The sequence below is a fragment of the Narcine bancroftii genome, chromosome 8 (assembly GCF_036971445.1).
Source record: "Narcine bancroftii isolate sNarBan1 chromosome 8, sNarBan1.hap1, whole genome shotgun sequence".
Classification (NCBI taxonomy): Eukaryota; Metazoa; Chordata; class Chondrichthyes; order Torpediniformes; family Narcinidae; genus Narcine; species Narcine bancroftii.
The window spans coordinates 105,906,468-105,933,947 of NC_091476.1; the positions used below are offsets into that span (position 1 = coordinate 105,906,468).

The following is a 27,480-nucleotide window of genomic DNA, read 5'->3' on the forward strand; positions in this document are numbered from 1 at the left end:
AATCAATGAGGACTCCTTCCACCTTGCATATGGCATCTTTCAACTGTTCCCGCTGGGACAGAGATACAGGAGCATCAGAGCCAGCAAGAAACAGTCTCTTTCCACAGGCAGTGAGAATGCTGAATGGCTAAAGGAACTGCTCACATTACTATCTAAAGGTCTCCTATTCACAAAACAGTATTTATTTATATATATATGCATATTTGTCCTACATATGTATTGTTGTCTGTATGCGAGTTATGTCTGATTGTGTGTTGACATGTTTTTCCCCCAAGGACCAGAGAAAACTGTTTTGTTGTGTTGAACTTGTGCAATTAGATGGTAATAAACTTGACTCATTTGCCCATCAGCTGCCCTGGATATACAGTGTGGATTTCATTCTTACAAGGACAAAATGGGAATGATTCTCTCCACATTTCAACTCCAAAGAGGTAACGTTACAATACCAACCATCAGCATGGTTGGCATAGTGGTTAGTGCAACACCTTTACAGTGCCTACTGTAAAAAGTTTGTATGTTCTCTCCGTGTCTGCGTGGGTTTTCCCTGTGGGCTCCGGTTTCCTCCCACTGTTCAAAACGTACCGGGGTGTAGGTTACTTAGGTGTAAAATTGTGTGGCACAGGCCCGTGGGCTGAAATGGCCTGATACTGTGCTGTATGTCTACATGTTTTTTAATTAAATTAAAAATTTAATTTAAATTTAAATATGAATCCCAATCAAGCTTGTGACTCCATGAGCTGGGAAGGATTGTCAAGAATTCTCCACAATTTCAGCCCCCCACAGAAAATTAAACGTCACATTGCATTTGCTTTGACCAGTGGGAATGGCAGGAAGGGAGCAGTGCTAAAGGACTGTGGAAATATTTTCAGTAGGAAGCAGCTTTGAGAATGGGTGTCTCTTCTATCAACTCCTGTCTCAGTAACTTGCCCCCTGAGTTAGCAGGTTAAGGGTTCAAATTGCATTCCAGAGATTTCAGTGCAAAAATGTTCAGTGATGCTTCAAGGAAGTGACATACTACACTGTGTGCAATCTTTTAGATGAGATGCAAGGCTTTTCCTATACTTATAGGTGGGTGTAAAAGAATACATAAACCCAGAGCAGCCAAGTTATCCATGATAATTTGGCCAGTATTTATCCCTTAGAAAAATCACCTAAAATAATCTTGTTATTACCTGTTTGCTTATGTTTAACTTGTTACATGAAAGTTGTCTACATTTCATAAATGTTTCAAAGCTTGTAAAATTATTTAAATGTCCTTAAGGCATGGAATACACAATAAATATGGAAATCTTTTTCATAGTATTGGAAAACAAGAGTCCTGGAATGTTTAGGACTAATTGAAGTCTCATTGAAGTCCTTCCTTAAATCAGTTAACTCATCAGAGAACAGGGTCAAATGTTCAGCTACTCTGATATTAGTAGTGAATGTGTAAAGACTGCACTTTGTCGCAGAAAACTGCTTTTGGTAAGTGCTCACTTGAGGATGTATTTAATCATTCATTTGTATCGTGAATAGATTAAATTACAACTGAAGACAAATACTTGCTAATGTAAGATCTTCATAGGCTAACTTAGTGCTGAAACTGATAAAAGTAAAACAGTGTCTGCAGACACTGTGGTTGAAGTAAAACACACACAATGCTGGATAAACTCAGCCCTTTATATAGCAAAGGTAAAAATACATAACTCATGTTTCGGGCTTGAGCCCTTTATCAAGGTATGGATAAAATGTCACCAGGCTTCTGGGCAAAAGAGTAAAGGAAGAGGTATGGTCGCAAAGCAAAGGCAGGAGGTGATAGGTGGGTGGACGCAAAGGCAGGAAACTGATAGCTTTGTGTTCTGATTTTGTGATTTTTAAAAAATAATACAGTGCCATATGATTCACATTAGCTAGTGTAAATTTCATTTAATCTAATTTATTTGATAATGGTTACGATGGCATTGGTGGTGAAAGGGATTCACGGGCCATGCCCATCCAAATGAGTTATTGTGGCCCCCCCCCATCCACCTGCAGCACTAGCGTCACATGGTTTTGTCTGTTACATCGGAGGGAGGGGGAAGTGCGATGGCGGCATACGCTGGAGGTTCATGGCAGGTATGGCACCACTCCCCCCCCACCACTGAGTAAGTTTTTGAAGGTCAGATTGTGTCCCCCACTATTACCCTAATGCCCCCAGTGATGGTAACACCAATTAGACTTGTTCTGATGGCCACTCTACACAAGGACCATTTACAATGAATGATTAAATTCCTTTAGGACGTGGGACCAAATTGGAGCATGCAGGGGAAACCCACGTTCTCACAGCGTGAACATGCAAATGTCACAAACATCACCAGAGGTCAGTATTGAACCTGTGCCACTGTCATGCATTTAAAAACCGACTTGCAGAGAGTAAGAAGGACTTGCATTTTTTAAATTTTCTTTTCACGCCACCTTGAAGTATTTCTTGATAGAGTCGCTGTTGTAATGAATTTCCTACATTTTCTCACAAACTACTCTGTAATAATGATCAAATGATCTGACCGTGAATAGGATTCAAATATTGGTTAGGATAGCACCACTCATCTTTGAAATAATGTAATGGGATTTTTACATCCATCTGAGAGAATAGGGTCTCAGTTAAGAATCATTTGAAAGACTGCATCTCAGTTACTATAGAAACTTCTCAGAAATTGCAGACTGATGTTAGAAATGACACTGGGATCAAGTCTCTTTGAGGCCACAGCCTTATTTCTCAGGAGAGAGTGCAACACCAGATCCATTGCCAAGAAGGCCCAACGTCGCCTTTACTTCCTGCAGAGGTCGCGGAACGTCCATGTCACATCCTCACTACATTCCAGAATGTAAGTCCCTGCAGCAGATAATAAAGACTGCTAAAGGGATTATTGGGGTCTCCCTCCCTGCCATGTTGGACATTTATAACAGCCATTGTTTGAAGAAAGCCATAAACATTGTAAAGTACGCCACACACCCCTCCCACAATCTGTTCTACCTCCTGCCATTCAGGAAGATGTACCGAAGCATTCAAGCCCTCATGACCAGACTGTGAAACGCTTCTGAACTCTGGGGACACAGGGCTAGTATATGTAACATGATATTTATAAGTGATATGTTATTTATGAAAAATTTTCTGATGTAATTTACCCATGTAAATAACCAGCTCCACAGTCCGGAGAAATGCTATCTCGTTTTCACTGTACACTGTAATGGTTATGGTATGAATGACAAATAGATGTGACTTGTCTTGACTAACTTGCTGACATTGCTTTTTACCCAAGCAGTCATTCTTGATGTTTGAACCTGATTTGATGGCAGTAGTCATATTTTACTGAGTTAAGGTTTGGTGCCCTTGATTCAGGAATGAGGTTAGAAAAATATCAGACTGAACCTCCTTCTTGATCACAAAGCAGACACAACCACTGGAATGTAAATGTCCAGAAGTTGGCTGAACATATTACTGAGACTGTAGAAACAAAAGTGACTCAATTAGTCTCTCAAACCTAATTCATTATCAATTTATATCATAGCTGAACTTTACCCAAACACCATTGATCTTTCTTATCCCATATTCCTTCATTAAAAATATTATCAATGTTAACTTTGACATGTTAAATTTCCCTGCAGCCCTATAGCTTTTATGAGAGTTGAAGATCTCCATCATACTTTGTGAGAAGAAGTGCTTCCTGGCTTCAATATTGAATCATTCTTCAGGTGGTCCCCTTGCTTTTGGTTCCCCTATTGGAAGAAATAATTTGCCTGTTACCCATAGAAATTTATCCCTGGTAGAAACTGCTAATTTTTTCAAAAATTAGACATATAACACGGTTACAGGCGATTTCGACCCATGAGACCATGCTGTCCAATTTGCACCCCATTAACCTACACCCCTGGTATGTTTTGAACAGTGGGAGCTCCCGAAGAAAACCCGCACTGACACGGGGCGAATGTACAAACTCCTTACAGACAGCACAGGATTCGAACCCAAGTCCGGTCCCAATCGCTGCCAATTATAATGTTTGGTAACAGCTGGCCCTCATATTCTGTCTTTGAAATTCTGTTCAATTAATTTCAATGACATAAATTTCAGAGACAGAAAACCTGGTTCTACTATCTACACTTCATTTAGCACTATGAATTTCAAGGCAATGTGTCTTAACTATTTTGAAGACTCAAATTATTTTAAATGCAAGCAATGCTCCAATTAGTCCAATAATCTGCTAATTCTCACTATCTCAGTGTTTGATTGTTTTTGAGCATTGATATAAGATTGGTCCAAAACCAGTCCAAAAGTTGTGAGCACTTGAATGACAGCTGGCTGCCCAGCAAGTATCACAGCACTCATTAGTCAGGAAATGGGGGAATTTAGTTCCAAGTCTTTCAATAGGCCTTCTTTCAACAACACAAATAGACTCCAGCAAAAGCGACAACTCCCTGATTCTAGTACTTCCAGGTTCTTACAGCTATGTTGTAAACAGAATCATAAATTACTGTTATATTTCTTTGGCTTGGCTTCGTGGACGAAGATTTATGGAGGGGGTAAAAAGTCCACGTCAGCTGCAGGCTCGTTTGTGGCTGACCAGTCCGATGCGGGACAGGCAGACACGATTGCAGCGGTTGCAAGGGAAAATTGGTTGGTTGGGGTTGGGTGTTGGGTTTTTCCTCCTTTGCCTTTTGTCAGTGAGGTGGGCTCTGCGGTCTTCTTCAAAGGAGGCTGCTGCCCGCCAAACTGTGAGGCGCCAAGATGCACGGTTTGAGGCGTTATCAGCCCACTGGCGGTGGTCAATGTGGCAGGCACCAAGAGATTTCTTTAGGCAGTCCTTGTACCTTTTCTTTGGTGCACCTCTGTCACGGTGGCCAGTGGAGAGCTCGCCATATAATACGATCTTGGGAAGGCGATGGTCCTCCATTCTGGAGACGTGACCCATCCAGCGCAGCTGGATCTTCAGCAGCGTGGACTCGATGCTGTCGACCTCTGCCATCTCGAGTACCTCGACGTTAGGGGTGTGAGCGCTCCAATGGATGTTGAGGATGGAGCGGAGACAACGCTGGTGGAAGCGTTCTAGGAGCCGTAGGTGGTGCCGGTAGAGGACCCATGATTCGGAGCCGAACAGGAGTGTGGGTATGACAACGGCTCTGTATACGCTTATCTTTGTGAGGTATTTCAGTTGGTTGTTTTTCCAGACTCTTTTGTGTAGTCTTCCAAAGGCGCTATTTGCCTTGGCGAGTCTGTTGTCTATCTCATTGTCGATCCTTGCATCTGATGAAATGGTGCAGCCGAGATAGGTAAACTGGTTGACCGTTTTGAGTTTTGTGTGCCCGATGGAGATGTGGGGGGGCTGGTAGTCATGGTGGGGAGCTGGCTGATGGAGGACCTCAGTTTTCTTCAGGCTGACTTCCAGGCCAAACATTTTGGCAGTTTCCGCAAAGCAGGACGTCAAGCGCTGAAGAGGTAGAACATTTTCACTTTATCTATACTTTCTAATCTTTTTATGAACAAGGCACAACTCTCTGATTTCCATAAAGAAAATACAGTACTGAATTATATCAAATATGGAAACTAAGATTAACAAAAGGTTTATTGAGTTGTGCCCTACCTTAAGCTTTCACTAAAAGTAGAAAAAGCTTTGCAAAGATTTATTGTTTGGTTTGGTGTTAACATAGTGGACTGTGTTGTGGCTGTGTTTTAACACCCCATGAGATTTAGGCCTCCAATTTTCTTGCCACCTGTAATTTTTTTTCATGAAGCAAATTTGGATAATCTCATTTAGGATTGGCCAAGTCAGAATCATGGGAAATGAGGTGCTGGCTGTGCCTCCAGCCACTGATTATCATGTAATTAAGGTGATGTAGGGTATTGACTTGCTTGGCATTTCAGTCTTACACTGGTGATGCTGCACCTGGAATATTATGTAGAGTTTTATTATTGTTACCTAAATAACACCTCACTGACAAAAGGCAAAGGAGGAAAAACCCAACACCCAACCCCAACCAACCAATTTTCCCCTGCAGCCGCTGCAACCGTGTCTGCCTGTCCCGCATTGGACTTGTCAGCCACAAACGAGCCTGCAGCAGATGTGGACTTTTACCCCCTCCATAAATCTTCGTCCGCGAAGCCAAGCCAAAGAAGAAATAACAATGTACTTGACATAGAGGAACGTAGTAATGATTCACCAGATTGGTTCTTGGCATGTCTGGTTGGCCATATGAAGAGAGATTGAGTAGACCAGGATTGTATTTTCTGCAATTTAAAAGAGCATGAGATCATCTTATTCCTGCTCCTAACCATTTATTTTTGTTTTGTGCACAATTCATGCAAAAGTCAATTTAATCGAGAGTAGATCACCTTAGTTATCTTTCTAGATGAAACTATGGCCATTGCAGAATTGGGCTGTCATTTCAATGGAAGTCTTTGTGCAACTGAAAAAGCACATCATACCAGTTGATTCTTGTTTCAAGGGACAATTAGAAGATTAATAAAAGAGTAATCCTGGTATTAAGTGATATTTAGTCTTGAGACTTACAATGGCACAGCTGGCAGCATTCCATTACTAGAGACAGTGTCACAGCCTTGACTGCCTGCTTACAAAGGATCAGGGACTTTGGGAGAAAAGGCAAGGACATATCCATCAACCAACATCCTACTTGCACAGAAGCTACTGAGTCATTGCATCCCATTTCAACCTCACTGATGGCTATGTATTCAGGAGCTCAGGTTTCTCAAAACTTTTATGAATGAGATATATAGCAGGAAGACTTTCAGCCGTAGTTTTGTGCCGAGACTGCTTACTCCAATGGAGGTCACCTTGACTCTCAGATTCCTTATCATGGAATCTTGCCAAGTACCAGAACAGATTACAACATTTTCTGGTCAGCACTATATCGAAGAGGTCATCCAGGCTCTGTACACTCAAAGGAATGAACATGACACAAGCATTATTGACTTCCCATGAGTGTAGGCAGCTATTCACGACACTCATGTTTCCATTGAGGGTTCCATGAATAAAAAAGAAACTGGACCTCAGTTTCTTTTTCCACAATAGATGACTGAGCTAACAAAATTTCTCAATACAATAAACCCCCTAGTATCCAGCACCTATGGGGATTGGTAGATGCCAGATAAGTGATTTTTCTGGTCACTTGAGATTGCGTGTTGCATGATTGATGAACTAATGCATCAATTTTAAACCCATATTTTTTACCTATTTATTTTTCTGGGTTTTTTTTGCCAGTGCTTGAGGCTGCCGTTCGCTTGAATTCCAGATAACAGGATTTTTACTGTATTTTCTATTTTAGGCTTGCAAAAATAATCTGGAATATTTAATCAACATCAAAGATCTCCATTCTTTGATATGGAGGCCATTTTCGACCTTCAGAAGAGTTTCCTCATTGTAAATGCTCTGTTTTTAGGAAGCAGAAATAACATTCATTTTTAGGGTATCAATACTATTGGTCATTTCCAAGAATGCCCAGGATGGATCTATCAAACAAGCTCTATCCTCTACTTCCTTGGCCATTTATACCAGCACATAATCAAACCATACTAAATTAACCCTTATCTAAAAAGAGACATTCAACGAATAGAGCCATACTGGAAAAAGCCACGCAGTATTTGCCTCAGTATTGGTTTGTAGCACATGCCAAAAATTTGTAGAAGTTACTCACTACTGATTATCAGCCTATGTCTAGCTCCTGTTTTATGTAGGCATTAATTTGCTGAGGCATTAAGAATGAGGGAGCAGAATGGACTGAATACCCTATTTCTTCTCTTATATCTTACGGTCTAAAAAGGTGTAATAATTAATGAACATTCCTATTTGTTCTTTTAATGGTTAAAAAAGTCAGTTATTAAAGATGGTTGGGCCTAGGATACTCCTGTAGTGTCCTTGAGCTGGAATGATGATGAACCTCCAACAACCACAAGCATCTTCCTTTGGATTGGATCCTTTTTGTCCATCTACTCTTTGCACAAGTTCCAACCAACAAGAAGCAAATCCATGGGCACTCAGTGACTTTGAAGGGACTCTCTTTTGCTTCTCTTCTCTCTTATTATAAGGTGGTGGTGGGGGGAGGTGACACTAATGGTAACCGGTTGTATGCCTTGTTGCAGGCAAAAGGCAATTTTTTGTAATATTACTGTACATGTTCTGTACTATTACATGACAATGGGTTGAAAATTCTTGGTAATACTGTTATCATTTCATGATTCCTCTTCTAAGCAACATCAAACAAGACTTTAATAACTAGTCACCGATAGAGCTTTTAGTAGAGGTGATCAAAGAAGATACTCTTAAGGAAGAAGAGAACAAGAGTAAGAGAGTGAACACATACAATTATAGAAGTTTACAATGCAAGAGACCATTCAGTGCTTTGTGATGGAATTCAAGAGCTTTGAGCCCTGAATGCCAAATGTATGGCCACCACTGGAGGCACATAGGAAAGTGGTGATGAGCAAGAGGCCAAAATTGTAGTAAGACAGAGGGAATCCTCCATGGTTGGAGAATTTTGTGGAGATTCTGTGAGGATAAGGCAATGGATGGATTTGATCACAAGAACCAAATTTTTAAAATCAAAAACAATATCCCCAAAAGTCCAATCTGCAGTCCTTCATTGATGGGTTGAGAGTCAGATGGCGCACATAAAGCGCTAATGCATTCCGGTAAATTTAATCAAATCTGCTGAACATTCAAGGCACTTTATCTGTTTGCTGGGAATATGAGTAACATTCTTAAACTACACAAAGCAGCTAATTGGAGTCATTTAGCTTCTTTGAATTTGTTAAAATATTTACAAAAATCTCCATAGAGTTATAAACCATGACATGCTGTATACAAATACTGGCAGAGAGAAGTAGGACCGAAAGGCCATGTTCTGTTCTAAAAGCTTTTATATTGTTTAGGGAAATAGTCGACACTGAACAGCTCAATGTAAAATGCATTCAAAATGGATTTTCTATTGAAGGAATAGATTGGGTCCAAATGTGCATTTGTAAGTCAGTGATTTAACGGCATCATTTGGGTTCAATTTGAGGCAAAAATGAGATTCAAATATGAATATGTGGGATGGGAAAGGTGGCACAGCTGGTTGGGCCGCTGCCTAACAGTTCCAGCAATTGCCTTCAATCCTGATTTGTCTGTGTAGACATACTCCCTGTATCATCTGGGTGCTCCAGTTTCCTCCTCCCACATCCCAAAGATGTACAGGTAAATAGGTTAATTGACCATTGCAAATTGCCTCTAGAATGTAGATGAATGGTAGCATCTGGGAGGAAATGATGGGAATGTTTGAAGAATAAAATGGGATTAAGGTGAATGGATGCTTAGACCATCGGCTAGTTTTTGTGCTGTATGGCTCTGTCAAATATAACAACATCTTTGATAATGGTTCACCTACTCAATAGAAAAGTTTTTACTTCAAAGACTACAAAATCCAAAATCTTTTAGAAACATTTGATCAGTTTTGTAGCAAAAACTACACATATTGGTGATCCGAATTGCACTTTCTTTGTAATAGGTAGATTTTGGTAAGTAGGATCATAGAAATTTACAGCAAGCTATTCAGCCCATCATTTGTATTCTGATCCTTATAAAATAGAATAGATTAAAAATATTTATTTCTGCAGCACCTAACTGAGTAAATATGTTAAAGTGCTTTTGAGGAATATAATTAAAGAAAATGAAGCTATCTGGGTTAATACAAAGATGTATGTTTCTCTTGTTTTATTAAAGATAGGAAGAAAGAAGAGGATTAAAGAGGAAAAGACATGGGCGGTTGACCAAATTAAACTAGAAATGTACAGAATACCAGAAGCACAGAGATTACAGGTGAGCAGGGCTGGATAAAGGTGCAGGAGCAGAAATTTGAAAGAAGGATACAAGTTTTATAACTGAAGTAATGCTGGACCAGGATCCATTGCAGGTCAGTATGCACTGGGGACCAGGTGAACTGCAAGGAAAAACTCTTTACTTGTGGCTTAATTTCACAAACAAAATATGGAGCTCTTTAATATTTGTTTTGATTATTTCCTTTACAAATCTCCACGCACAATCTGCATTACAGCGAAACAACTAATTATCAATTTTATATCTTGGATGTTGGTCACTGTGTTCCATTGTGAGCATTAATATTGAAGAGATGTGAGGCAAAGAAGAAAGATTGTGGTTAGAGATGGGGGTAATGAAAATAAGACATTATTTGTAATTACATTCCTCCCCTTGAAATTCGTAATTCACACCTATTGTGTTGATCTATTAGTAAAATTTTATGTCCCAGTCATAGCTCTCTAAATATTAGAAAGAAAATGTGATACACTGTCACAGCATCTAAATAATCTTGAAAAAGAGAAAGAAAAGCTAAATGTTATTTGAAGTTCATTGGTAAAAAGAAACTTAACCAGTTAACATCAAGAAACGCAACTAATAATTTTCAAGATAAACACACATGCAAGTGGAATTTCATAAAGTACATAATCCTGTCAGCCCAGGGTAATAAAACCATTTAAATAAAATCAAATAAAGTACAGTGTTTGAGAGTCAAGGGATGAAATTGAAAAGCAGAGAAGTTATGTTAAACTCAGATTGACCTTGGCTGGACCACACTTGGAGCTCTGTATAATGCTTAGTCTCCATTTTATAATAAGTAGTACAGAGGCACTGGAAATGTATTAACATGGTTTATAAGGCTTGCACTGAAATCATTAGGTTTTAACCATCAGGAAAGATTAAACAAAAGAATATCTTATCTCTAGAAAAGAAAAAGTTTGGGACCAGCCTCTAAAAAGATTAGGAGATTTGAGATTATGAGAGAGCATTAAAAGATAAACATAGAGAAAATGTTTTTACTTGTGAAGAACAGAATTAGGGACCTTGAATAAAATAGGATCCAGGAAGAACTCTTCTGCAAATTAATGCCATGAGATATTTAATGTCTAGTAAGAGAACAGACTGTTCTCAGTTTATTGTCTCATTCAAATGGCAGCATCTGTCTGGATTGTGTCAAGCACAACCACACCAGCAACTAGCAGTTACATGTATGTAGCATTTTCAGCGTGATTATACATTTCAAGATGGTACACAAAATTTGACATCAAACCTCAGAAGGAAATAGTAAGGGAGATGACCAGAGGCTTGGTTAAAGTGGAAAATTTAAAGGACCATCTCCAGCTGAAGGAACAACTGCCAAATGACTGAGGAATAAAGTTCAGGAATTGTAGCAATTTGGAGGATTATAGAGCGAGATAAGATTTAGAGATAGGGAGGGACAGGGGTCATGGAAGGAACTGAAAGCTCAGAATAAGAATTGAAAATTATATCTTTGTTTAACATGGGCCAGCAAGCAAGGAGAGGTCGCCATTTACAAGAGTGAGTTAAGACATGAGCAGCAGCATTTTAGATCACCTGCATTTTACGTTGTGCAGGTGATCCAGGATTGAAAATAAACAAATAAAAATATCAACGTGTGGTGTCTGAACATTGAAAATAATCACTGGGGTGGGATTAGAAACATAGCATGTGAATAAACATCTTATTTTTGAAATTCATGTTCACTTAGCATATGGAATTTTTTAAATTGCTTCAAGTACTCAGACATTCCTGTCTGATTTATAAGTTGTTTTCAATATTAAGATAGCTGTCAATATCAGTGGGGAAGAATTTGACACAAGTCATATACCACTTTACTGGAAGTACCATCGACAAGTTGCCTGAAACTGATATGCACAGTCCAATCATCCTTATCAACCAGTTCTTTAGCCAATTTTCCATTGGTTTCATGACTTTAAGATTGTGAATAGTGAATGTGAGGTCTTGATACACACCCAAATTACAAAAGGAGAGGTACTGGAGGTCTTAAATGCATAAAAGTAGATAGATCCCTGGGGCTTTGTCAAACATGTCCTAGAGCATTGTGGAAGTTTGGTAAGAGATGGTAGGGGGACTGGCAGAGATACTTGCATTATATTTAACCATGGTTGAGGTACTGGAAAACTGGATAGTGTCTAATGTTGCAAAGACAAGCCAGTAAATTACAGACCAATCAGCCTTACACAAATTGTGAGAAACTTACTGGATGAGATTCTGAGGGACAATTCTAATTCTTCAGCTTTTGGAAAGGAAAGTTTGAACAGGGATAAGTTTCAACAGGCTTTGTTAATGAAAGGTTCTATCTCACAAATTTGAGTTTTTTTTTGAAGAGAAAGCAAAGACGATTGATGAAGGCAAGGACTTTAGGATGACAGACTAGTCTGGAAGGACAGATTACAAGCGATCCAGGATGAGCTGCTCAATTGGATACAGAATTAGCTTGATAATGGGAATCAGAGGATGATAACAGAGGGTTATTATTTAGTTAGACTTTTGGTTGAATTATTAATTCACTTGCATCCTCTAATGACTTAAGCAGCCATTAAAGATTATACATCCACCTGGAAACTTTGTAAGTTTCCCTCCCTTGATCAATGCAACTAACAGTAACTGAAATAGCTTGTTATCTCAATGGTGTTAAGTGAAAATTTACAGTGCCAAAAAACACCTATTGCATCCTCCTACATCATAGCAGAGACTGAATTTTCAGAATTAATGATTTGTGAAGTGCCAATTTATAAAGCAGTGGGTTTGAAGATTGAAGGTTAGGGCAGGGAAAGGTCAGTGGCAAAAATTCTAAAATCTGATAGATAGTTTTCTTTTTAAAGTTTGTTCTGATCTAGCTCTATGCTTAAAAAGAAATACAGAAATTAATAAATGTAGAGCTCCCTTTCTTTCTTCAAAGAGATGGTAAAGTATTGAGGCCTTCTCGATTAAATAAATACTGTTTTCATAAGGATATTTTGATGTCCCAACATGTATGTGGATATATTATGAAAATGATGAGCGCTTGGAAAGCTCTAAAAATATAGAGGGATCTGATAATCAAGGTGCATGATTCACAAAAGGCTGGTATCCCGCCACAACTAATTGGGATAGATAGGAAAATGTAATTACTCATCTTGAGAGAAATTGAACACAAAAGTACCCAGAATGTGCTTCATTTATAAAGGGTACTGATGAAACCATATCTGGACACCATACTGGCATCTCGATTTTTTTTTTTTAAAAAGGGCGTAGTTGGATTGGATATCAATAAAAGATTTACCAAGTTCCTTAGAATTCTTGACAGTCAATGTTGAGAGGATGTTTTCTCTTGTGGGAGATTCCAGAGCTGGTTGGGATGGTAGTGGTTGGAGGGGTGTGGGGGGGTGGGGGGTCACTGTTTAAAAATAAAGTGACAACCATTTAAAACTGAGATTAGGTGAAATGTTCTATCTCAGAAGGAAAAGGTGTCTTTACAAATCTCTTCACCAGAGAGGGGTGGAAGCAAAGTCTTTGAATACATTTGAGGCAGATGGAGATAGCTTCTGGATAACCAAAGGATGAAAGTAGGTAAATAGAAATGTTACATTGAGATTGAAGTGAGGTCAGTCATGATCATTTTTAATGGAGGACCAGGCTCAAGGGGCCGAGTGACCTTCTCTTGTTCCTTATTTCCATCTTTGTATTTAAATTTAAATTTTAAATTTAGACATATAGCACAGTAACAGGCCCTTTAAACCCATGAACACGTGCTGCCCAATCATTCTCAATTGACCTACAACTCCCAGTACATTTTAAACAGTGGGAGGAAACTGGAACACCCAAAGAAAGCCCACGCAGTCAAGGCAAAAAGATACTAACTCCTTACAGACAGAGCCAGATTCGAACCCCAGTCCCGGTCACTGGCGCTATAACAGCATTACGCTAACTGCGCCACCCCACTGTATGTGAGCAATTGTCCAGTATTTTATGTTTTACTTTGGTCAAATCCAGATTATCTTCTTGCATAGAAGACAGCTGACTAAAGGAAAAGAGAAGACAACACCAAGGTGAGTTTACAAAGAGGGAGAAAGGGACTGAAAGGTTTGGGATCTCAGAATTTTAGGCATTCCAGAGGGACAAGCATCAATGGTGAAAAAAGGATTTCAGGCATGGCAAGAGAAAGGAATTTCAGTGATCCTCAAATCTCGACCATACTGCTTCCCTATTTCCTGAAAGGATATGGAAGTAGCATGGCAAAGAACGATGTCAAAGGAAGGAGGTGGACATTCAACCAGGTAAAGATATCAAATAATTTAAAAAATTTAAATGCCTCAATTAAAATATGGTTTAAACAATGCTCAAAATATATTTTCTATTGTTTTAAATATATGAACATTGCTGCTAAGTCTAGTCCTCATCTACCCTTCACAAACTGCTCTTGCTTAGGCTGAATACAAATTCAGACAATTCAATTTGTCCCCAAGATCTAACAGACTTAGCCCCAGTATCATAGTGTTGATTTTGTTACTGGGTTCATTTAACAGCACTCAACAATAACATTAGGGATGGCGAGATGAAATCTAAAAGATTCAGAAATCTATTGCAGTTGTAGGATTTGTCCTTTCAAACAAGTGTTTCAAGCATTAAACACTGACATAGAGTCATGTCACTGAAGCAATTGAAGTGTTTCTAACAATACTCCAGACATATCATCTAATTTAGTAGATGAAAAGGGAATGAATCCAATCTTTGCAGTGCTTTGCCACGTAGTGCACAGTTTTCTAATCAATGAACAGTGATATACTAAAACACAAACACTGCAGATGCTGGAATCTTGAGCAAACAATAAATTGCTGGAGGAACTCAGTAGGTCAGGCAGCATCTATGGGTAGAAATAGTCAGTCAATACTGAATAGTGATATACTGAACTTCTGCAAAAGTTGAAAGCAAACTTTCAATGCTATCATGGCACCTCAAGAAGTAATTAACCAAGATCTTTACTTCTTATATTACTTAGAAGAAAGATCTCTGGATTTTTTGGTATGTTGCTTTTTGTGATTTTATTTAATACTTGATTTAGATCTTCCCAAAACTTTTCCACTTTCTCACATGCCCAAATTGCATGTACTGTTGTTTCCTGTTTCCTTCTTACAGCGAAAACATCTATCTGATACTGTTGGATCCCATTTATTTAATTTTTGAGCCTGTGTAACCAATTATATTGTATCATGCGTAACCTCGTGTTTATTGTATTTCTCATAGTTCATAGTCTCCGCTCCATCCTCAACATCCATTGGAGCGCTCACACCCCTAACGTCGAGGTACTCGAGATGGCAGAGGTCGACAGCATCGAGTCCACGCTGCTGAAGATCCAGCTGCGCTGGATGGGTCACGTCTCCAGAATGGAGGACCATCGCCTTCCCAAGATCGTATTATATGGCGAGCTCTCCACTGGCCACCGTGACAGAGGTGCACCAAAGAAAAGGTACAAGGACTGCCTAAAGAAATCTCTTGGTGCCTGCCACATTGACCACCGCCAGTGGGCTGATAACGCCTCAAACCGTGCATCTTGGCGCCTCACAGTTTGGCGGGCAGCAGCCTCCTTTGAAGAAGACCGCAGAGCCCACCTCACTGACAAAAGGCAAAGGAGGAAAAACCCAACACCCAACCCCAACCAACCAATTTTCCCTTGCAACCGCTGCAATCGTGTCTGCCTGTCCCGCATCGGACTGGTCAGCCACAAACGAGCCTGCAGCTGACGTGGACTTTTTACCCCCTCCATAAATCTTCGTCCGCGAAGCCAAGCCAAAGAAGAGTTCCGGAGCATAGCTTTTCCCATGTTTCATTCTTTATCTTTATGTTTAGATCTTGTTCCCATTTTTCTTTGGGTTTACAGCTTGTTTCCTCGTTCTCTTTCTCTTGCAGTTTGATGTACATGTTTGTTATAAATTTTTTAATTATCATTGTGTCTGTAATCACATATTCAAAATTGCTTCCTTCTGGTAACCTCAGCCTGCTTCCCAATTTGTCCTTCAAGTAGGTTTTCAGTTGGTGGTATGCAAACATTGTACCGTGAGTTATACCATATTCGTACTTCATTTGTTCAAAAAATAATGATTTATTTCCCGAAAAACAATTTTCTATTCTTTTGATCCCTTTCACAAAAAAGATTTATTATGATAGCCTTAGCTGTAGCAAAAAAATGTATTATGTCAACCTGGAAATCAGAAGAGAGCCTGAGAATACAGCAATGGTACATAGAAATGAATAAATGTATTTCATTGGAAAAAATAACATATAATTTAAGAAATAACATCACAGTATTCGAACAAATTTGGGAACCGTACATGGAACACAACAGAGAGGTCCTACCGCAGACCTCCTCCACCTAAAATGACAGAATGAGAAGAAGACGAAATGAACTGACCCAGTGTGTAAAAGTAGATGATACAATTTTCTTGTTTATTTTCATTGTGTGATGACATTGTTTAATGGGTTTAATGTATCATATAAGTTGAACGTTGAGTGGGTGGGGAGGGGGGGTGAAGGAGGGAGGGAAGGGGAAAAGGGGAGAAAATGACACTGTATATTCAAGAGGGAAATGTTTGTGAGTATTTTGGTCATTATGGTTCATAGTGAGAAAAATAAAAAAAATTTTAAAACAAGTAATTAACCAATGTAGTGTAGTCCAGTGTAAATCATTCAATTATTGCAGTTTTAGCCATAATTTAGTGAGTCTGAATAGTTTTTAAGTCCCAGATATGTAATTCAGTAAAAGAAATTGGATATATCCTGTTCAATACCAAAGGAGTTTGGGCTTTCTGATAAGATATTTATCCTATTTCATGCACACCATTTTTAAGGGGAATGGTGGAGAGTCCCTTGGTGACACAACCAACATTTATCCCTCAAGAAACAAATGCTTAAATTGGAGACTTGTAGGATGCTCGAGGAAGGAGACAGTGCACAACAAATGGCTTTCATCAACTGTACTTATCTAGTGATGCATCAACTCAGCAATGACCATGTATTGAACCTGGGCCCTCTATTCTCCACAGGATCTACCCTTATATGTTAACTTGTTAAGGGTGTTAATTATTCTTCGTCTGTGCCCCTGGGAAATTGTAAAAACAAGATGTTCCTACTCATGTGGAAAGACAGGCCATCCCTTGATGTTAAAACAGATTTGCCTAACTAGGTCTATAGTGATTAGTTAAAATCATTCTAACATTTTAAAACTGCATGGATTAAAGGAACATTTTAAACAATTCTGCCCTCTCTCAAAGGATTATGCATGTACTTTGTGATCCCAGAATTATTTCAAGCAGCACATGATGTAATCAAACCAGCATTCGATAGGGGCTATAAATTATTAAATACATAAATCTTACGGAAGGGATCATTTTTCAGCCGCCCATCTCAGCAACTTCGATTTCCTGAGCAGAAAAAATCAATGGGCCTAATCAAACAGCATTAAAAGGATGCTGTTTGTGTCTGTCAGATTGTTTGAATGCAACTTTTGAATTGAAACAAGACAATGAGCAGTGCTCTTCCATACCCAGACAGCTAGTGTCTGGGGCAATGTCAAACGGTCAGATTGAGGATAGTCATAGGAAGAAGGGAGTTTAATCAGTATTGTCAGAAGAGACATGCAGGTCCACTCTGGTGTAATGAAAGCTCCTGTCCCACAGGAAGCCAGATCCAGTAACAGCCATGAAGTCTGTTGGAAGCACAAAGGTATTAAGAGGCTCAAGTGATCATACACAGTTATGTATATACATTTTATATATTCATATTGCAGGTTGTTTTTAAGGGAGGCTGTTCATTTGGGAAAACACGAGTTAGTAGATTACAATATGCAGTATAGGATTACGTAGAATATATAGTATAGATACTGGCAATCACTTGGCTCACTCATATTCATGTTTATATTCCATGCAAGCCTTTGCCATTTCTTGTCATCAAATGTTATTATCATAACCTTTTATTCCTTCCTCTCTTATGCACTCTTCCATAATCATTTTAAATGTAGCAACCAAATTATAAACATTGAATCAGGTTTCTTCTGAATTCCATTGCAGCTACTTTATAATTTTCGCTACCGATTTTTGTCTCCCTTCACAAAGCTATAAAGTTCTATTTGTTTGCTCTATCAAGCCCTGTCATTGTCCATTAGGCCACCCTTTAAACCTTCAACTTTTACAAGAACCATGGCCTGTTTAACATTTCCTGATATGTTTAAGGGTTTATATTTTAATATTGACCTTTTGATTATTGGGCAAGGACTCACCTCCTAGGAAAGATAAAGTGACATAAAGTTAATAGCCGAATTGAAAATGGACTTGGCAATGTATAGCCAGTTCAATGGGCAGGGACCTTGTCTGGGGAATTGTCAATCTGTATAGTTTTGTCCTTGTAAGATTTAGTCCTCTGATCTTTATCTTGCTTCATGAACACACCTAAAAACAGCTGTTATTTGCAATATTATCAAATGTATTAATAATATTCAATCAATTGAACCATAATGATTATGTTACAGAACTAGTAAGTCATATGCATGGAGTATGAGCAAGAAACACAAGTTGAAATCCCATCTCACTAGCTGGGAATTTAAATTCAGCAGGTAATCCATCTCAGGCCATTCCTGACATTCCTACCATCATAGAAGACAGTCTTCAGCCACTCAAATCCCCTCTTAATATCCCCACTTGATGTTAAGAAAAGATTGGTATACTAGTCATAGCCAGATCTTCGCACTCCAACCAGCATCCTGGCTGGTGGGTTGAAGGCGTGTGTTGGAGAACCAGTGTCCCTTCAGCAAAACGATCTCACTGCAGTTCCAAACTGTCAGCCACCTGCCACCGTGGAATATTGCTCAATACATGGAATGGGAGAGGTGTGGAGGGCTATGAACTGGGTGCAAGTCAGTGGAACTAGGCAGGAAAAAAAAGTTTGGCATAGACTAGAAGGGCCTCTTTTTGTGCTGCATTGTTCTATAGTTCTATATAAGTAGATCAAATCTAATCCAATTAAAATGACAGCCCTAGCAGTTTGATCAAAAGTCATCAGCAAGATGTTGTCAACAATACAATGAATCAGCACTTGATCCCCCATTAATCAGCTCACTAATGCTCCAATGAGGGTGGCCTTGTCACAAGTCTAGGCCTCATTATAGCCTTTGTCTAAATATGGACAATGGAGATAACATTTAGAGAAGACATCTGAACAATGGCTACATTTGGGTAGAAGGGTCAAGTGCCTGAAGTTCAACATCTCTAGAATCAAGCACAGATTTTTTTCCCCCAATAGCTTTCAGTTTCTTGAACCTCCCCTTACATCCCTAACCATAAACTACTCCTGGACTGCAAAGCAGGTCTGTCTGCACAATTGAAACACCACCTTTTTTTCTTGCGCTTACTATAACTGTGAATGTTTATTTTTATACCCATCTTACTTATTATCTCTTTCTGTACAGGGGCAGTTTAGGGTATACTATCACAGTTTTATTTGAACAAAAGTAATTAGCTGCAGCTACGAAACATTTTGGTGCCTATGTATTGTACTTGCATGTATGATAATAAACTCATTATTCCTATATTATCATTAACCTGCTCTGGTAAAACTAAAGGCTGTGGGAATTTTGTGAAACCCTTCAGTTGTTATATTTTCTACAAAGAAACAATAGTTGTGGCTTTGACCACGTCAGCGCCAGAACATCAATTTAGAAGTTCTCAACATAACCATCTTTGGCATTGTTATCTTCAGCTGTTTCATCCATGATTATCCATTGCATAGTCTGAAGTGTTTGTTGCATGGGAATCAATTCTATTTCAAGTAGCTCAGATCATTAAGATTTTGGTTGATATGCATCTTCGTACGTGTAAGGTACCACACATTGATTGGAGTCTAACCGTTCTCTCTAATATTTAATGCTATTAATCTCATTAAATTCTCCTACTTTAAACAAAGGAATCCCCTTTAAACAGAAACAAAGCACACAAATACTATGACTTCTTGATTTCCAAAACTGTTCCTATTTTCTACATGGCGTACTACGGGATTGTGATGAGATACTCCACTTGCTGCACTGAGTGCAGCTTCAACAACACAAGTAGCTCCAATTCATGCACAACAAAAATAAAATCCCCATTTGATTGATACCAATCATAAATATTTACTCTCTACCATTCCTGCAGTTGGATACCATCTACAAAATCCACAGCAGGAATTTATCAATGCCTCTTTGGTGGCATCTTCAGATCCTGTGGTCTCAGGAATGTAAAAGTACCACAAGCATGGGAAAAATGCTACTTCCAAAGTAACCTTGAAGACACACATCTGAATTGGATATTTATCACAATCCTTTAATGTTGTTGGTCAAACATTTTAACGCCCTTCAAACAGCAAAAGATGGAATGCAGTAGTTCAAGATGACTCACTGCCCTACTTTTGTATGTTTAGGGGTGTTCTCAGGGATACTCACGTATCATAAAAACAATTAGAAGAAAGAAATGAATGGAATTTGAAAGTGTCCAGAGTGGAATCCAAAGTCCAGTGTGATTCCACTGTCCAGAGAAATTAATGGATTGATTGAATGGATTTCAGACCAGGGATATATGACACATAAACCAGGTTGCTATTACGTGTGCATATCGGGGAACAATTAAATACCTCACCTCCATGATTGATTCTATTAAAACCCACATCTTTCTTCATTTGAATTGAGATAAGCAGTTATTAACCATTAATTTCCAGCAGCAAGAAGATACATCACCAATTGCAACTCTCCAGAACATGTTGGTTGATTTTAATTTACCCCACCATCTCTCAATATGAATTGCATTGTTCATGCTCCCTCAATTTTTTAAAAATCTTGCTGAATTGCTCATTAAGATCAAATCAATTATTCTGGGCTTGTAATGAACAGCATAACAATCTAATAATTGTTAATACAATGCTATTGAAAATCTTCTGCTTAAAAGTAGAATAACAAATACTTGGTTCGCATTTCTAACAACAGTAAATTGTGCTTGAAGATCATTTTTTTTCAAAGTTTGCTCACTTTACCTTTCTGTCCTTGCTTCCCTCTTTTTTATATCAATCTATATTTTATTTTCTTTATATCTCTTTATGAAACTCAATTAATTCTAATTCACCTTATTTCGTACCCTATCATTTTTCTCTATATTTGTTGTTTAAAAGAATATACTCTTGAACTCATTGTTTACCAAGGCTATAAGACCTGGTGAAAACAAATGCAAAGTACTTGGTATCAGAGCTGATGATGAAACAAGGGGATTTGGATAGTGTGCTCTCAAGCAACTTGGTGCTTTTTCACATTAAGAAGAAATTCTAGGTCCAGAGAAGGGATTTTCTGATCTGATGCCAAGAATAAAAGGCTTTAGTTACATGGAGAGTCCAGAAAATTTGTGTGACTATTCTCTTTAGAGCAGGAAAAGTAAAAGGAGATTGTATTAAAAGCAAGCAATATTGTCTTGACAGAATAAATAAGATTATATATTTCTTCCAACAGCACTAGAGTTGGTAACAAGAATACACAAATGTAAGTCTATTAACAAAGGTACTTCAGGCAAGTCTTTAAGATCTTGAATTCACTGGGTGAAGAAGTGAAAATAGTAAATTCAATATTGATTTTAAAAACTAAATTGGATAAAGTTTGAAGGAGTAAATGTAGGCACAAGATTGTCTTGAAAATGATTTTCAATAATATGACAATAAAAACTGCTGGATTGTTACAATAATTAAACTGATTCAAAAATGTTCAACAGGGACAGGAGTTTTCCATTACTGCTGGATCTGCCTGTAAGTGAACAAAGTTCAACACTTTGTCAATGAATCTCTGGACAGTTGAGTTCAAGTAAAATGGTTAATTAATTATCTTGGTTGCATAGATTAGGTTCATATTCTCATTACTATCATAGATTAAGGGGTGACCCAATTAACGTGATAAAAGAATTTGATAGACATATTTCTGGACTAAAAAGGAATAAAATATTTTGAGGATTGATCAGAAAGGAAGAGCTGACACCAAGATTAGATCAGCAATGATATAATTGAATGGTGGAGCCATTTTGAGAAATCTTGTGTCCTACATCTCTTATTTCTCTTATTTTGTGCAGATGTTTATGCTAAATCTACACTAAAGGATGGAGCGGAGACAACGCTGGTGGAAGCGTTCTAGGAGCCGTAGGTGGTGCTTACATCCCTAACGTCGAAGTACTCGAGATGGCAGAGGTCGACAGCATCGAGTCCACGCTGCTGAAGATCCAGCTGCGCTGGATGGGTCACGTCTCCAGAATGGAGGACCATCGCCTTCCCAAGATCGTGTTATATGGCGAGCTCTCCACTGGCCACCGTGACAGAAGTGCACCAAAGAAAAGGTACAAGGACTGCCTAAAGAAATCTCTTGGTGCCTGCCACATTGACCACCGCCAGTGGGCTGATATCGCCTCAAACCGTGCATCTTGGCGCCTCACAGTTTGGCGGGCAGCAACCTCCTTTGAAGAAGACCGCAGAGCCTACCTCACTGACAAAAGGCAAAGGAGGAAAAACCCAACACCCAACCCCAACCCACCAATTTTCCCCTGCAACCGCTGCAATCGTGTCTGCCTGTCCCGCATCGGACTTGTCAGCCACAAACGAGCCTGCAGCTGACGTGGACTTTTTACCCCCTCCATAAATCTTCGTCCGCGAAGCCAAGCCAAAGAAAAAAAAGAAACACTAAAGTCAATTTGTGACTTTAGTGAAATTGAATATTAGCAAAGCCACTTAACTCAAGGATGGCCAACTACTCAGAAAGTAGCTATTTGCAAATGAGATTGAAGAACAACTTTGAAACTGAACAATCAAATTTTCTCTGGGATACCAAGGCCCCATATTTGTTCTGAAACTTACAATACCAATTTTGGAACACAATAGTTCACAGCTGTATAATGTGAGATTGGTATCTTGTCTTTAAGGTCAACAGGAAGTGTCACAGAGTCCTGGTAGATTTCCCTGTGGTATTCAGCTCTTTGCAGTAAATTAAAGACAATATTTTTTTACATAATTAAATATGATTGCTGTTTTATTTTCTTAACCTCTGAAAGGCACCAAACTATTTTACAGCCATTGACATACATTTGATGTGTAGATATGATTACCTCAGAAATGCAACAGTCAATTCACGTAAAGCAAAATCCCACAGACGTCACTGTGATAATAATAAAATATTATTTTTTTGGTAATATTGGTTGACAAAAGCTGAGAAATTCAGAATTTTTCTGGTGTTCTTCAAAAGTGACAAAGTATATTTTATTTCCAACTGAGAAGGCAGGGAGGGCCAAATTTGACATATGCACGTACCAAAATGCAGGACATTCTCATTGCCACGAGATTCCATTCTAAATTATACATTCATTTTGTGGATTTATCAATTGAAGTCACTGGGCACCTCAGCCCATTGAGTTTTTGCTGGCCTATAAGAGTAATGGGATCACATTGGGTGAAAAGGATTTCAGTGAAGACTGAGGCAAATAAACTCAGTGATTAAAGAGTTAAAGCCAAAGCCTTTGTATCACTTTCCAAAATGTAATTCTCGTCCATGCAAGAAATTAGAAAAAGCAAGGCAGATATATAGAATGCATATGTCAAAGAATGAGTGATTGGTACCAGCACATACTCAGACATCCTTGATAATATATGATGGCCTTTTCTGTTGTTCTGTACAGTTGTAAGATTGAAATATAGGAAGATTAACAATGCTTAACTTCACTAAGTGGTATTTTGCTAGCACTTACATCTGAGTAGATTTGGTGCTGTCCCAGCCTTATCTATCAGAAATAATTTTCTACAAGTGCACCCAGGATATTTCTGAATATTTCCATGAAATTTTATATAATCCCAGTGATTTTCCCTACCTTCCCCTTTCTAGTTAATGCTAATAAATATTTAGCATTGCTTATTAAAGGGACTTGTAATTGTTCAGGAGACAGGCAAGAAAACTTTAATTCATTTTGAATCAGTTCCAGGGAATCGCACCCTCAATGGCCATGATGTCTGAGTGCTTCAGACATTCAGATTACCTTCAGTCTGGCATTCTCTGAATAGGAAGATTTCAAATGCTCTTAAAAAGTAATGTCGAATATTTCAATCCTTGGTTAGTTGTTCCTGACTCTGGAATGATTCTTAATTTTATTTTCGCATGCACACAAACACACACAAATTTCACCTGCAAAATTAAATTTAAATTGAGGAGCAATTGCAATTTATAATTTCTGTCAATTGGTTTGGTACATTAAAATTAAATATTAAAATTTAAAATATTAAACATTAAAATCATTTTCATTTTATCATGCTCACTTCCTTAATACAATGTAGCCTTTGTCATTTCAGTTCTAAGATGCCTCGCTCCAGTCTGTGCAATGTTGTTCGTTCACTGACTGATCAAACAGCAAGGTTTGATTAACAGTTTCAAGTACTGTCAGCCCCGAGCAAAGTGTAACTGTCAGAATCAAAATCTATTGTCTTGAAAAAGTCACGAATTCGGTGTTTTGCGGCAGCATCATGGTGAAAACATTCATTAAACCGTGTGTGGTAATGTTATGATCTCTTGGAAAGTTTTATAAAAAGGTCTGTAAAATACAATAGGAATGGAGTACTGACAAGAGATCAGACTATGCATTGTATTGCTGGTAAGAAAGAAGAAAGATTCAAGATACAAATATATTTTCTTTCATGGGATCATTTTAAATTAATTCAAAACTATCCACTGTATGCCAGATGATACTTAACTAACTATAGAAAATCTTCAGGAACAAAACAATACATCCTGGGAATACTCAGCAGTGAGGCAGTGCCTATGGAGAAAAAGTTAATAAACATGAAAGACCTGAAATATTAACTCTGCTTTACTCCGTAATAGATGCTGAGGTATTGCTAGCATTTTCCATTTTATCTCAGATTTCCAGCATGTTCACTATATCATTATATCATAATCCAGCTACAAAATAATCAAAATTACTACATTTAAAAATAACCTTTATAACCAGCAGGCTAGTGCTATTAAGTGTATGAGGTTTTGTTGTTAATACATCAAAGCTCTAGAAGTAGCATATGTACAATTGATGGCTCTGGAACTCAGGAAGGATATGTTGCAGTACACAAAATGCTGGAGAAACTCAACAAGTCGTGCAGCATCCATAGGAATTAAGGACTCGGGGCCCCAAACACTGACTACCTTTTCCTTCTTATGGATACTGCATGACCTGCTAAGTTTCTCTAACATTTTTATGCACTAGATCTCAGCATCTCCACATTTTCTTGTTTACTTCCAGAAGATTTATTGCTTTGGAAAGCATGCCTTGTAGATTTAGTTAGAGACATAGAGTCATAGAATTTTATAGCCAAGAAGCAGGCCCTTCAGGACAGCTCTACAGATAGACCATCTACCCAAGCTAGCCCCAAATGCCTATATTAAGCCCATTACCTCCAAACCTTTTTCTATCCAATCCTATCCACTTACCTATCTAAATGTCTTTTTAAACAAATGTCATTTATCAAAATATTTAAAAAGAATCCAAAAGTTAAGATTATAAGAATTGGACATTTGCACTACATTTATGCTCTTGGAATATCGATGATTAAGAGTGATTATATTAGAATATTGGAAGGAATGGATTTTGTTTTCGCCTGGTGAAACTTCCTTTGCAGATTCTGCCATGGCAGTTAGGTTTCAGCTTGATCTAAGTGTGGCAATTCATATCTGTAAGGGGTACCCTTGTTTCAATTGTTGATATTTCAGCCTATGAATCGAAAGATTGTGGGTTCAAATTCACTGTATCAATATCATAAATGCAACACTGGAGTACTATACTGTTTTGCATGAGACCCTGGCCCAGATATGACCGGCTGGAAGCTCCTACCCAGCATCATAATCTCGGGTATCTCCCCCCTCCCTGTATTTACAAGAAACAGAAGGTCAGTCTCATTGACCCAAACCAATTCCAAAATCCAACGGCCGGACGCTGGTAGGATCCGATTTCCCTGAACGACTTTGAGCAAAGAAAGGTACAACCCAACTTTCTCAGCTGACTTTACGAGATATTTAAGAACCATTAAACATGAAGTTAATAATTAAAATTCTTCAAACAAAGGAATGCTTTAAATCTAAAAGTTTAGCTAAAACGCTGTCAAGTTATTCCTAACATCACATTTTTTTGAAGTAACTTGCCTTCCCCTTTGTTTTAAAAATTCAAGGGCTTCGCACCAAAAATCAAGGGTTGAGGGGCGATTTTTCCACCTAATTCTGGAATCTGATCAAGGGTTCAGCAGTCAAATTTGTTGGTAAGTCCTTGGTCCCCCCCCCACACACACACACCCCCCCCCCCACACACACCCCCCCCCACACACCCCCCCACACACACACCCCCCCCCACACACACACACCCCCCCCACACACCCCCCCCCACACACACACCCCCCCCACACACACCCCCCCCCACACACACACCCCCCCCCCACACACACACACCCCCCTCCCCACACACACACCACCCCCCCCCCCCACACACACACCCTCTATTTGACAGCGAGTCGCGGACGTCTGGCATTTACTGTTATTTCAATCACCAAACGCCGCTGCTTCTTCCCGGAGCCGCTCGCGTTCGCAAACCGGATCCGGTCCCTTTAATCCCAAGGTCCTGTCTGCATGTCCAGGTACAGTTCGGTTTAAAAAACAGCAGGGAGTTCTATCCCAGCCAGTGATTACCTTGTAACAGATGATCTGGTTGTTATTAGATTTCTATCTGTGAGCTATTCCTGTGCATGAATTGGTGCAGATTCCCTGCGTGAAGGACTCTTTAAAAAAGGGCGTCATGACCTGTAAATCTATCGGGTCAGATATGTAGGAAAGTGCCGTTGAGCCCACTGTGAAAGGGAAAGAACCGTGGCCTTATTTGTCGCCTCTTCCACTGAATGGGATGTAATTGTTAAATGGCTCGGGACTTGCTTCCCATTAGCCGGGTAATGAACCCCATCAAACAAAAGGAGGTGGGGGGGGAGGGGGGAGGGGGAGGGGGGAGGGGAGGGGAGGGGGAGGGGAGGGGGGGGGAGGGGGGGGGAGGGGGGGGGGAGGGGGGGGGGAGGGGGGGAGGGGGGGGGAGGGGGGGGAGGGGGGGGAGGGGGGGGAGGGGGAGGGGGAGGGGGAGGGGGAGGGGAGGGGGGGGGAGGGGGAGGGGGAGGGGAGGGGGAGGGGAGGGGGAGGGGAGGGGGGGGGAGGGGAGGGGAGGGGAGGGGAGGGGGAGGGGAGGGGAGGGGGAGGGGAGGGGGGGGGAGGGGGGAAGGCCCCCACGCCTTCATGAGAAGGATTTCTCCCACTTGAAAGGTTCTTCTGCTGTGTGGCAATTCTGCCCCCACCCCGGGCTTCTGTTGATTCGGTTTCAGGTGAATAGTTTGGCGTGATGTATTTGGGAGGGGAGGGGAGGGGGTGGGTGGGGGAAATAATGATTCTTGATAATGTCATAAGCCCCCCCGTTCTGTCTGGCTTTTCTGATTATTGGCGAGAGGGGTCCCGGCTGAACAGGACGGGGTTTTCCCCTCGCTGTCTCCTCGATTCCACCATAGGAGACGGAAGCTTTCGAGCAGTGCCTGGCGTGTC

General features: G+C 39.6%; 2 long non-coding RNA genes across 2 annotated transcripts in view; one reads left to right on the top strand and one right to left on the bottom strand.

Annotated features, from left to right (window-relative positions):
- Positions 1 to 26,852, bottom strand: part of LOC138741127 (uncharacterized) — a 45,981-nt gene extending 19,129 nt beyond the window's left edge. The window contains exon 1 of the long non-coding RNA XR_011343348.1: positions 26,593 to 26,852. This is a non-coding gene — a long non-coding RNA (uncharacterized lncRNA). The remainder of the gene's footprint in view (positions 1 to 26,592) is intronic.
- LOC138741831 (uncharacterized) lies at positions 9,761 to 15,201 on the top strand. The gene is made up of 3 exons (XR_011343801.1): positions 9,761 to 9,821; positions 13,836 to 13,891; positions 15,087 to 15,201. It is a non-coding gene; the product is annotated as an uncharacterized lncRNA (long non-coding RNA).
- Positions 26,853 to 27,480: the final 628 nt, after the last annotated feature.